Source organism: Falco peregrinus, chromosome 6 (genome assembly GCF_023634155.1).
Source record: "Falco peregrinus isolate bFalPer1 chromosome 6, bFalPer1.pri, whole genome shotgun sequence".
Lineage (NCBI taxonomy): Eukaryota > Metazoa > Chordata > Aves > Falconiformes > Falconidae > Falco > Falco peregrinus.
Genome location: NC_073726.1, coordinates 54,785,154 through 54,797,701, shown reverse-complemented (window position 1 = coordinate 54,797,701; position 12,548 = coordinate 54,785,154). Strand labels below are relative to the sequence as shown.

Sequence of the window (12,548 nt, the reverse complement as noted above, 5' to 3'; positions counted from 1 at the left end):
CTCAAATTTTATGAACATTTGTCACACTATGCAATTATCTTCTGGGTTTTCAGTATGAAGTGGCTTACTTTGTTTTATTTTTCTTTCTTTCATTGAAATATAAAAGAGATTGCTCAGGTTCAATTAAAAACTCATCTGAATTAATTGATGGGCTTTTTCTTTGACTTGGTATATGTAGTTTTAACATTGCTTCTAGTTTTAATAATGAAGGTCAGTATCCCAGCTGTGTTGAATTATCTTAGTAATCCCTAATGTCTCAATTAATAACCTCATCATATTCAGTGTGTGGGTGGATTAATGTACCAAGCAGCATATCTTGGCAGTCAAGGAGATGCCCTAGAAGGATGTTATCTTGTGCTTGTACTTTAAATTTCAGAACTGGGGCCTATTATATTTTGAAATTGATAGGTTTCATGCACAGGTCTCACAAGTATTGTACCATAAGGAATGGTTCCTTAAAATGAGAATGGTATTCATTTAATAGACTCAATTCCTGTGGCATCCTGTCTTATACTTGGATACTGTGCATGTGCTCAGTCGGGAGCAAGATACTGAAAAGGAAGGGAAACTTGACTAAATGCAATGATATGAATGTGACTTTTGACACATCTTTTTTAGTGACTTGCATCCTATAATGAGCATCACATAGTGGATGATTTTTTCCCCCTCCATGGAGTCTGGCCTAGTACAGTAACAGCATATAGATCTGGCTGGGTATAGTTAAATTCTCCTAATTTCTTTGCAATAGGGAATTTTGTCTTACTCACAAAGTATAAGGTATACTGGTTTTGTCTTGGATAGAGTTAATTTTCTTCATATAGTTAGTATGGTGATATATTTTGGATTTGTGATGAAAATAGCGTTGATAACACACCCATGTTTTAGCTACTGCTCGCAGTGTCAAGGCCTTTCCTGATTCTCACACCGCCCCACCAGCGAGTAGGTTGACAATGCACAAGGAGCTGGGAGGGGACACAGCTGGGACAGCTGACCCCAACTGACCACAGGGATATTCCATACCATCTGACACTGCAGTGGTTTACCCCCGGCTGGATGCCAGGTGCCCACCAAAACCACTCTATCACTCTTCTGCTCAACTGGACAGGGGAGAGAAAATATAAAGAAAGGCTTGTGGGTCGAGGTAAGGACAGGGAGATCACTCGGCCATTACCATCATGGGGAAAACAGAATTGAAAACATGGGGAAATTTGTTTAATTTATTACCATTCAAATCAGAAAAACACCTTCCCCCCACACCTCCTCTTCCAAGGCTTAACTAATTCCCAGTTTCCCTATGTCCTCCCCTTGAGTGGCACAGGACAATGGGCAATGGGGGTTATGGTCAGTTCATCACGTTGTTTCTGCTGCTCCTTCCTCCTCACACTCTTCCGCTGCTGCAGCGTGGGGTCCCTCCCATGGGAGACAGTTCTCCATGAACTTCTCCAATGTGAGTCCTTCCCATGGGCTGCAGTACTTCACAAACTGTTCCAGTGTGTGTCCCTTTCATGGGGTACAGCCATTCAGGAACAGAATGCCAGCATGGGTCCCTCATGGGGTCACAAGTCATGCCAGCAAACCTGCTTCAGCGCAGGCTTCCCACGGGGTCACAGCCCCCTTCAGATGTCCCCCTGCTCTGGTGTGGGGTCCTCCATGGGCTGCAGCAGGACAGCCTGCCTCACCAAGATCTTCACCACAAGCTGCAGGGGAATCCCTGCTCAGGTGCCTGGAGCACCTTCTGCCCCTCTTTCTTCACTGACCTTGGTGTCTGCAGGGTTGTTGTTCTCACATAGTCTCACTCCTCTCTCCTGCTCGTGCAAATTTTGTTTTTTTTTTCTCTTTATCTGCTATACCAGAGGTACTGCCACTGTTGCTGATTAGCTCAGCCTTGGCCAGTGGAGGGTCCGTCTTGGAGCCAGCCAGCATTGGCACCATTGGATGTGGGGGAAGCTTCTGGCATCTTCTAAAAGAAGCCACCCGTGTAGCCCGCCCCCCCCCCCCCCCCCCCATCAAAACCTTGCCATGCAAACCCACTACAGACGTCATGCTCAGCAATAAAAAATGGGGAGAAAGTTTGCTGGGGCTAGTGTTGTTCAGGGTCCAGCTGGCATCGGTCAGCTGATGGCGAGCAACTGGTGTTTTTTGAATCACTTTTCTTAGGTTTGTTTTCCTTTGTTTTTCTTTTTGAACTTACTAAGCTCTCTTTATCTCAACCTATGAGTTTACAAGTTTTTTCAGTTATTTCCCTCCGATTCTCTTGGGGAGCAGAGTGAGCCAGCGGGTGTGTGGTGCTTAGCAGCCTGCCAGGGTTAGTTAAGCACAGTGCTGAGCATGGTTTCACCATCAAGTGGCAGCAAAATACCTTTTAGGACTAGGACGGCTCCTCTGATTCCTTTTTTGTGCTGCATGATGTCAAACTGTTGAATATTGATGGAAACTTTATCAATTACAGCTCACTTCTGCTTTTGCTCAAGTCATAGGCAAAATGTCAGTCAATATGTAGGGATAAACATTGAAAGATTTGAGGATAAAGAGCCTTTTTAAGATAAATTGTCTCACCACTTTTTTAAAAGTGGTCATTTTGTGGCAAGCTTGTGGACTTCATGTGTATATGAGCTCCAACATAGTTTCTGTATAAAGCCATAAGTTATTTCATGCGGTTTTCTTCAGAAATTGATGTTTAACTTCTAGCTGAGCCAAATCTCTTCATTATGAGAATTCCTTCCCTCTTGGAAGAGTCATATTTGAAAGGAGCTGTCTTAGATTGGGAAGGGGTTCAGTCTTTTCACTGTAAGGATTAAACTTACACATTTTGTTTGTTACTCACAAGGTGAGGTTTTAGAAGTATGCTGCTCTTGGTTCTTTCAATGGGATATAGTGACAAAGATGGATGCTGTTATATCTGCATGTATCCCTGTGAGCCTTTCCAGCCCAGCAGAAATAGCTCCAAGGGTTTGCTGAGGGCCATGGTTAGGCCAGCGCTATTTTGGCAGTGGAATCAGCTGAAGCTGTTGTCACTGTTACATTGGTATGAGCTTTTGAATTACGATGTGGTAAACCAGACTGGAAAAATTAGCTGGTTATTTTTCAGCTGGACCACTTCACCGCTGAAGCACTTAGGATGGCATAATAAATGGGCAGTAGGGGGGCAGGAGCGAGTGGTTTGTGGGAGAGGATGAACTAGACAGCTGCTTAAGCAATATTGCTGCCAAAAGTTGAATTAGAGCTGAATCTGAAAACTGTTTTGTGGAGGGGAATTGCCTTGTAGATCTTAGAGTAGCTTCAGTGTCTGTTATTAAAGTTGCTCTGTTGTTCTTTCAAAGTATAGAAATAAGGACTTGTAAAAGACTACACGCCATATCAAAGCAGCCCAGATTGCTTTCTTATGCAGGTCATTTTGTGAGGACAGCCACCCACGTTTTTTTGTGCTCACTTTGTATCTGTTTTATTCCGGGCAGCAAGGAAAGAATAAGGGAGTACATTGAACAGATAGATAGACCCGCTCCAGTATAATACCTTGAGGCACTGAGCTGTAGTTCCAAACGGATTTGATTCCAGGTATGGTGAAATATTTAAGGCAATATATTATGTCAACAAAGATTTAAGTTTTATATGTTATGCAAGGAGGATTTTTCTTTTTCTCTTTGATTTTTTCCTTTAAGTCTTGATGAAGGACCCTATATTTTAGCAAGTTATGGAGAGAACAACACAATTATAGGAGCCAATGTGTCCAGTAGAAGGATATTTCCTCTGCCTAGAACTGGAGCATATGAAAATGTATTTTTCAGTTTCATGATTACTCCAGGTCTTTTCAAAGATAAAGATTTATGTAAGTGTTTTCAACAATTTTGCTAATGGCAATTCATATTTTTCAAACTATATGAATTATTTTTCCTGCATCTTCTAAAGTAGTCTCTATATTTTTAATTATTAGAATTGGTGAGGATTAAGTGGCCAATTTAAAAATTGAGGAGGAATACTGATTTTTTGATTTTTTTTAAAAAATATTGGAAAACCCCACTGTCAGCTTTAAAGTTGACTTTTCAAAGATTGCTTTTGAATTATTGCAAAATACAAGTGTTCCTTTGTGAAAAAAAAATGAGTTTTTATAACTGGAAACTGAAAAATTGTGTATCTAGCAAATATCAACACTGAAGGTAAATGCAGGATATTTTTGTCTCCAGTAAAATCACTTCTACTTTATCTTTTCCTCTTTATTGTGACTTTCAGTGGACTATAATATGTGCAACTTAGAACAACCAATCTGTCTCCTGCATTGTTAGTGAGCAGCGTCTCTATACAATGTAGAAGGGAGTTTCTTAGGTGAACAGTTATTCTTAAGCTCTATGTTTCACTCACCAGAGACTGATCCAAAGTATGCAACCAAAAATAAATAAGTATTTTTCCTTCTTCATATATATTCCTGTCTTCATATGCATTGGGTTTGTGCCAATTAAATCAATACAGATTTTGTCAATGCTTTCTCATGGATTTTAATTAGTTGAAAAAATCCCATACCCTCAAAAATCAACATAGAGAAAGGCTGTCTTCACGGTAAGATTTGAAACTATATTCACAGTTGACAGTTTTGCAGTAGAGAAATTAGGGTTTTAGATATGATTTTGAAATAAGAAAGTATATGGAACAGAAGAATTAATTCAGTCTTGTCAATTCTCCAGCTGATGTAAAGTGGAAGTAAAACATTCATTATATCAGTACATCATGATATCATTACACATGTAGTTTTCACATCTGTAAGGAATGAGATAGTATTCATCTAGATTAAAGACACTTCAAGATTTTGTTCAATTGGAAAACCAAATATAAAGTCAGTCTCTGTCCAAGTTCTTAAACTTTCAGAGAATTTTCTTCACCTTTGATTTCTGGCGTGGGTAGAGCAAATAGATGGTCGAATCTTTCATTTGGCCACAGATTTTCTTACTGTATTGCTCAATATGAATGTAGGTAAAAAAAGCCTGATCTCAAGGTGAAGTCAAGCATGCTCTTAAAATATATGCATGATGTTATTTGCTAATGGAATTTTGGTACAGCTGAACTATCAGACAATTGTCCAACTTTGATAAAAACCTTCCAGTTTGAGACTGCTTATGAATCATTTTGAAGGCTGGTAGCAGTAAGCTGAATGTAGTTTTGATCTGACTGATTAGCTGTCTGGTGGCCCTGGAATATGTGATCATTTGAGGTCTCCTTTAGACTCTGCATTTCTAACTTTTTTTGTGTTACATAAAGCTGAATATTTTTTTTTGGAGAAAAGCATTTCTATAAAAGGAGCCACTTAACAGCCAACATATAGATTTTAATCTCACTTTTAAGTTGTTTTCTCTGAAAATCTTACTTTTTTTTTTTCTTCTTCTGTGGAAGCTCTCTCGTTTCCCTTGAATCTGCTGAAAGTCCAAACTACTTTCTGTACTTATACGACAATGAAACCGTTGGGTCGGAACAGTGGCAGGCAAGTGCCTCCTTTCGGAGATAGGCCACCTTCTTCCACCACCAAGGTCTCTGGAGTCCAGGGCTCAGTGCCTTCGAACTGCACAGTAAAAAAGGCTTTTTCATCATTCTTACCTCATCCGGTGTTAAAGTGGCAAAGTATGATGATTCAGAAGAATTCAAATGTTTGAGTAGCTTTAGTATTGAAGGTAAATTTTGCATAATGCCCAGGGATAAGTACGTTTTTTTTCTGCTTGCCTTCAGAGCACTTGTCTTTCATCAGTAATAGTAACTACTTTTCATCCTATTTAAAATGATTATTCTGTCTTTGTCTTCCATTCTGCCTCCAAATGCTATTATTTCCTAAGTTTTGCAGCTATGATGATCACTTTATCTTTGAAACATATTTTCATTGCTTTACTCTTTCAAAATTAATGTGGCATGTCACAGAAAGATGTGTGTTAATGTTTTGTTAGTGAGCTATAGATAGCTGTTCTTTTAAATGAACGGGATAACTGTATTGCTTCTGCAATCAGCAGTACCTTCACCAGGTTTTACTGATTTTATGGTTTTTAAACAGAATATACAGTCAGTGAGTAGCTGTTTGTATCTTTGGAGCTTCAGTGTCTTTTAGCTTGATTGAATTTTAAATACTTCAAACTGAAAATGAACAAAACCTCATCTATTTGAAAGTTCTCAAGAATTTCTGTACTTAGTTGATATTTTTTCATTTTTTGGAAAACCCCAATGTACATTATAGAAACAGCTACAAATTTATAGCTTTTTGACTACACAATCAATAAATAATACCTTTTCCTTCTTTCTCAGAACTCAGTGCATCTGTGCCTTATAGAAGAGCGTGTGAATGGTGATATGAATCTTATGCTAACCCTTGTGTTGAAACATGCAGTGATCTTGAAGGAATAGCATGTAAATTCCTTCCCCTGTAAGTAAAATTAAGCTCATATTGCTACTGTAATTTTTTTTAATGTGTACCATATGGGTTCTGAAAATTACTGCAGCTGCGATATCCATTCCTTTTCACTCATTCAAATTTCAGTATCACTCTTGTAAGCAACTCTCAGAAGTTACGTGAAAATGTCTGTAACAAGCCTCTCATTTCCCACAGTATACATTCCTGTTTACATGTGATCTTCCAACAGAAGAATAAGAGGGTTTGCATTTAGCTCAGGGGATTAGCTTCTGGTAGTTGTTAAGTAGAAAGCTATTAAATTAAATGAAGGCTATTCCCTTCTATGGATTGATATTCACATCCTACATCAGCATCCCATGATGCTGTAAATTACTATCCTTCTGGTGTTTATATGACAGAGATCAAAACCTGTAGGAATGGTAAGAGTGGACCAGGCCCTCTCCTGTAAGAGGAAGGGACTTTACACTAAGAGATGCTCATTGGTATGACCGTGAGGGATTTCACAGGGCTGATGTTATCTTGTTACTTAGTAACAAGATTTCCTGCCTCCCCAGATCTTTGGCAGCTATGGAACCACAACAAACTAAAAGAAAATATACCTAAAAACTCAAGGCATGAAATTGAGTGGAAAATTGTATTTTAAATTTCAGGCTACCTCCCTAGGCATATGCAGTTTATGATTGGGAATGTTAGTAATATTGCTAATTTTCTCTGTTGGTATTCCTAGCTTTTTTCCATATGGGCATAGTGGTTGTTCATATCATGATTTTCTTATTAAAAATCTCCTAAAAATGAAAAGTAATGGAATTGATGGACTTGTCTACATTCTCCTATGCTGAAAGTGCACAAGAATGAGACTTTCTATGGAGTCAGTCTAAGTATTTTAACATCTCAAATGAACATATTTGGGTAAAACAGAAGTCTTGTGGAGTTCTTCATCCGATGGAAAACCTTTCTGCTTAGGAATCTAAGCTTCCACCTGGTTGTGGAAGCAGAATAGTCCAAAGTTATCATGTTTGTCAGCCCATGTGAAAAACTGATTAACAATTTAGAAACAGAATTGTGCTGTTCAATGTCTTTTTGGCCTTAAAAAATGCCTCAAAATGCTGTCTTCACCATTACACGGGTAAGTTCTCGGAACTCTGATGGGGAAAGACATTCAAATGTTTCATTTTTCCAGAGTAAAATAATTTAAGATTATTTCTACCATGGTTTTAGAACTAACTATACAATATTTTAAAGGCTTGATGGATGCTTGCCATACTGTCCCAAAAACATGATCCTTGATGAGGTCGCGCTTAAATGTGTTTATCCAGGAGACTGTAAGTATATTTTATTATATTGGTCTAATCCTAGAAATCACTCTAGAGATCTCAGGAAATATTTTAATCAAATGTACATTGATGTTTTTTTATTAAATGTTTTACCAGAACTTCCTTCTTTTGAAGAATGTCTCTGTAGGACATAGACTCGATTTCCAGTCATCCAAAATACATCTCCTACATCCAATCAAGCCATTTCTAAAGTTGAATTCTTTAATTTGTCTAATAGTGTGTTAAACATAACCTTTTGTGATAGTGTTATACTCACCACAACTATATTTAACTATATACTGCTAGCATATCATATGTATATGAGAAAAAGATCCCAAATGGAAGAAATACTTTTGTGGTGAGAAGTTCAGACTTTTCAGTTGATAAGCTACCACTAACAAATTCAGGGCATCTATTTGGTAGTTTTTGATGAGTGAAGTTAGCATATAATTTGCTTATTTTGGCGATATAATATTCTTAACATAGCAATTAAATTTTAATTCTGTCTCTTATTTTACTTTACAAGTTTTGAATTAAATTCATTATGCTTGATATTTGCTAGTACAAAGTTATCTCATATAGTATACTACCTTCCAAAAATATATTTATTCCAAATATTTTACTATTTTGGATTTACTAAATTTTCCATGGAATACCCATGTTTTTTCAAAACTGCTTTGCAAAATCAAAGGCTTCACTGATAATAAAAAATCAGCTACTGCATTTACAAAGAAAATTAGAAAACTTCTTGAGTCAGTTGAGTTCCTCAAAGTCCTCAGGTGAACCTAGAACCATTGGCAAGTTATCTTCTCAGCAAAATGATGCTCTGATTTGCTAATATTTCAGTGGCTTTTGAGCAGAGATAGATGTTGCTATTTTGCTTTACCAATAATCCATAAAAGACAGTGAAACATGCATTTTTCCTTTCAGGCATACCTGTGACACCTACAGAATCAGCAGTTGGAACAAAACCTTCATTGTTAATTTCTCACACGGGTGCTACTACGGAGAGATTTCCTCAGACACCTCCTTTATTTGTTACTTCAGGGACTCAGTCAACTCATACCAGTGTGACAGACAAAGTAACTGTGAAGGCAAACACAACTTTAAGGGGAATGAATATAAGGGCAGAGGCCATTACAGACTTTTAGTCATTGGAAGCATCTAATGCTGCCGCCTATTCAACATTTTCATTACCAAGTACAGTGGAGCCTTCTGATGTACTTCACAGCACAGCCAGCCCTACTGTCCTTTCCAAACTCATCTCTTCAACAGATTTTCCAACTGCTCTTCAAGTACCAGCAGTCACATCACATACTGTCAGTTCTACCGCATCTGTAACTTTACCCATTACAACAGCAACTCCAACAACCCTGCTTTGTGCAAGTCCTATTCCAACACGTTCTGCATTATTAACACCCACATCCCTAGTGGCAGATCCATTTCCACTCGAAACGTTAACCACTCAGGAACTGTTCCCCCTAACTCAGCATTAACGACTTTAATCTCCAAGTGATCTTTTGTTACTTCTGAGCTGCCCTCAGGGATTGGGAAGAGTAGGAGTCCTTCAGTAAGTCATTCTAAGGGAGCAGCAGTATCCTCTGAAGTGTCTTTGCCTGCTTTGCTGGCTGGCAGAGCAACTGTCACAAGACTTGTATTTCTCTTAGGTTCGCAGCTGACACTAAGCACATCTACTTCTCCTATATCTAGTTTGTCTGTTAGAACTAGGTCTGGTGTTGATCAAACTGCAGTTCGCCCAGCACCCTTTCCTGCACTGACTTCAACTGCTCCTCATATTCCTATGACTACTAGATTTGCAAGCTTGGAGACAAGGTTTCCTCAATTAATCACAGTTTCATATTTTGAAACAGCCAAACTCTTGTCTAAAACTTCTCTGATATCATTAAATGCAAGTTCTTTAGCTAGTTTTTCTCCAAAGCCATTTTTATCTTCAGTAGAAATTCCAGTGACTGTTCCCAAGCAGACATCTCCATTAGTAAAAGGCAGTGTTTCTGCCGCTCTGCCATAAGGAGTGTATTTTCACCTCAAGCTGCTTCCCAAATCCCTATAAACACTTCTTTGAGTCCTTCTGTAACATACAGTGCATATCTATACCAGTGCATTCTCTGACTACCTCCCTGAAGCCCAAAGCTATGGCAGATGTCACTGTTGCCTCCAAAAAAAATACTTTCTGCTGCTTCCACTCTTCTAGTCAATCCAGCACTCTCTGATATGTCTGTATCAAGGAAAGCTTCGACAGAAATAAATACATAATGCACACTGATTTTGTTTCAATGTCAACTATTTCTAAAAAGCCAATGAAATCCATTATGGCTACAGTCTTCCCCCTTAGGACACTGGCATTACCTCTAAATGCCACATTAATAACCACTTCAGAAATTAGAGTACCCAAGCAGTTCACACGCGGAATTGAAAACTGACTCTGTGGCACAAAGTTCAGGCATTTTCATTCCCAAAGATCCTTCTCTTACAAAGTTGTCATCTTTATTTACAATCGCATTATCAACATCAGTACCATCTTACGTGACATCGTATATTACAAGTTCTTCATTGATTCCCATAGTCAGTAGGATACCATCATTAACACAAAATATAACTGCTACCCAAACATCAGTTTCATCTCTAGATACACAAGGAACTTCAAAAAGTCCAGTTACAGACTTTCCAACTTCTTCTATACATTTTCCTACATTCACTTTAAACCCTTCTACAAGCCTTTCAGCAGTGCTAAAGATATCTACTGTAATGCCCTCTTTACTAATGCCTACGGCTCCTGAAGCCACTTTAGAAAGCCAGTGCAGTGGGGTCTCTATGTCCCCACCTCCTCCTAAGACCACTCATATCTCTACTGTTTCTCTAGGAAAACAGAGTTCTTCGGTAAGTTCTTCAGAAGAAGATGGAACGATATCAGCCATATCAGCTGGAATCATCACTGAATCCACTACAACATTGATCACGAACACAACAGTGAACACTACATCCTTAAAATCATCTTATATTTTGCGAAAACACCACCTACTCTCCAGCCAGTTTACTAGTTGCTTCTGGCACTACTACGGCCTCTAGGATTACTACAAAAACTACTGATTCTTTTGTTGCCGATTTGGAGTTTTATATGGCTTCAGTTCCTACCACCATAGGAACACCTGTGCATGTGTCACACAAATCTTTATTTACATCTGCAGTGACTCAAGCTTCACAGAATGCCAAAGAAACTCCCAAAATTATGATCATGAAAACAATTTGTACTACAAGTCCATTGTCACAGATGAAGAGTACCTCATTTACAGCTTCAGAAGTTAAATATGCAACCTCATTTGAAAGAACTGTGGATAATTTTGGAAGTGGTCAGACTTCACATGAGGAGAGAAATGATACCAAGACAAAGTCAACCATAACTGAGAAGTCTTCCTTGCCTTATTTGACAGTAACTGCAGTTCAGACTGTGGCTTTTTCAAGAAATACCACCTCAGTAAAAAATCTCTTTCTGGAGTCCCGGATGTAACAGCATCAGATTGGTCCAAAATCGCAACACAGAAAACCATTAAACCTTATTTCAGTTTATCAGAGCCCACAGAACTGCAGACCAGAACTATAACAGATTTATCTCATTCTAGTGGTGGAATGGTTCTGCCTTCCTCTTCAGAGTCTGTGGAAACACAAACTTCTCTGGTAAGCACAGAAAGAACTACAGCTGTAGCTGACAAGGCTTCCTTTGATACAATGATGCATGCGCTGATGTCTACATCTTCTGAATGTGTGGTATGATCAGTTTTACTTGCCCCTATGTGTTAAAATACATATTGTTTTCCATACATTCTGTTATGGTATGTGTGTAATACTGGATATTTTAAATATCTACTACTTTTGTTTCTTTGTATATTTTAAAATACTCAGTTATTCTTAGAGGATTTCTGTATCACTGCTCTTATACTGCCCTGGTACATTTTGCAACCTGGATGTATTGCTTTGCCAAAAAAACACCTTTTAATGCTATGTGCTGATTCTAGATAGCGAAAGATATTTGAGGTGTAGAAAAAACCATAGTCCATGGAATTTTTGGATTTCTGCATAATCTCACCCCATCTTCCTTTTTTTCCGTTTGTTTCTGTGTCATTGTGTTTAAAATGATGGATGATTCTGTATTTCTTAAAATGCTTCAGATTATTACTGAATATAACATGTAGCCTCAATGCGTAATGCTGTACATAGGGTATTCCGCCAAAGCTAGATGGAACAGGAAGGTTGTGGGTGAATGGATGTCACTGCCACCTGTTACAACCACATGCAAGCAATTGATTCCAAAATAACTGATGAGAGGTCACATAGATTTGGTGATTCTGTCTCAGAGCAGGGTGATGAACATGTAAGCGCTTGGACTTCATAAGGGCAATAAATGTAAAGTTGATTCTGGTTGTTTTTTCCATATATGATAGCCAAGATACCTTGAACCTGTCAACAAATGTAGCCAATATGTGTGTGTTAATATGGGTTGGATGCTATACAACCTTTCAAGGAACTGCCCTAAAGATGTGCCAGAAGTCAGACTGTGGATTTTGAGGAATGCCAGTTCAAGTTAACACTGGTAGCTGTTTCCAGAATGGGAATGTCCCTGTAAGTCACTCTTTTATTTTTAAATACAACCTAGAGCCTTGATCTGTAAATTTCGAGTAACAAATTAAGGGTTTATTACAGTGGGACTATGAGGTTGAATACTGGAAAGAATTTAAAAGAGCTGTTTATCAACAAAACAGAATGAAATATACTGAACACTTTGGTATCTTTGAATTAACATTCAAGAGAGTAAAAATAATTTATTTTTAATAAAAACATTG

The 12,548-nt window shown here is 38.2% G+C and overlaps 1 pseudogene; it reads left to right on the top strand.

Moving 5' to 3' along the window:
• The window catches only part of LOC129784720 (otogelin-like), a 35,705-nt pseudogene that overhangs the window by 2,960 nt on the left and 20,197 nt on the right, over positions 1–12,548 (top strand).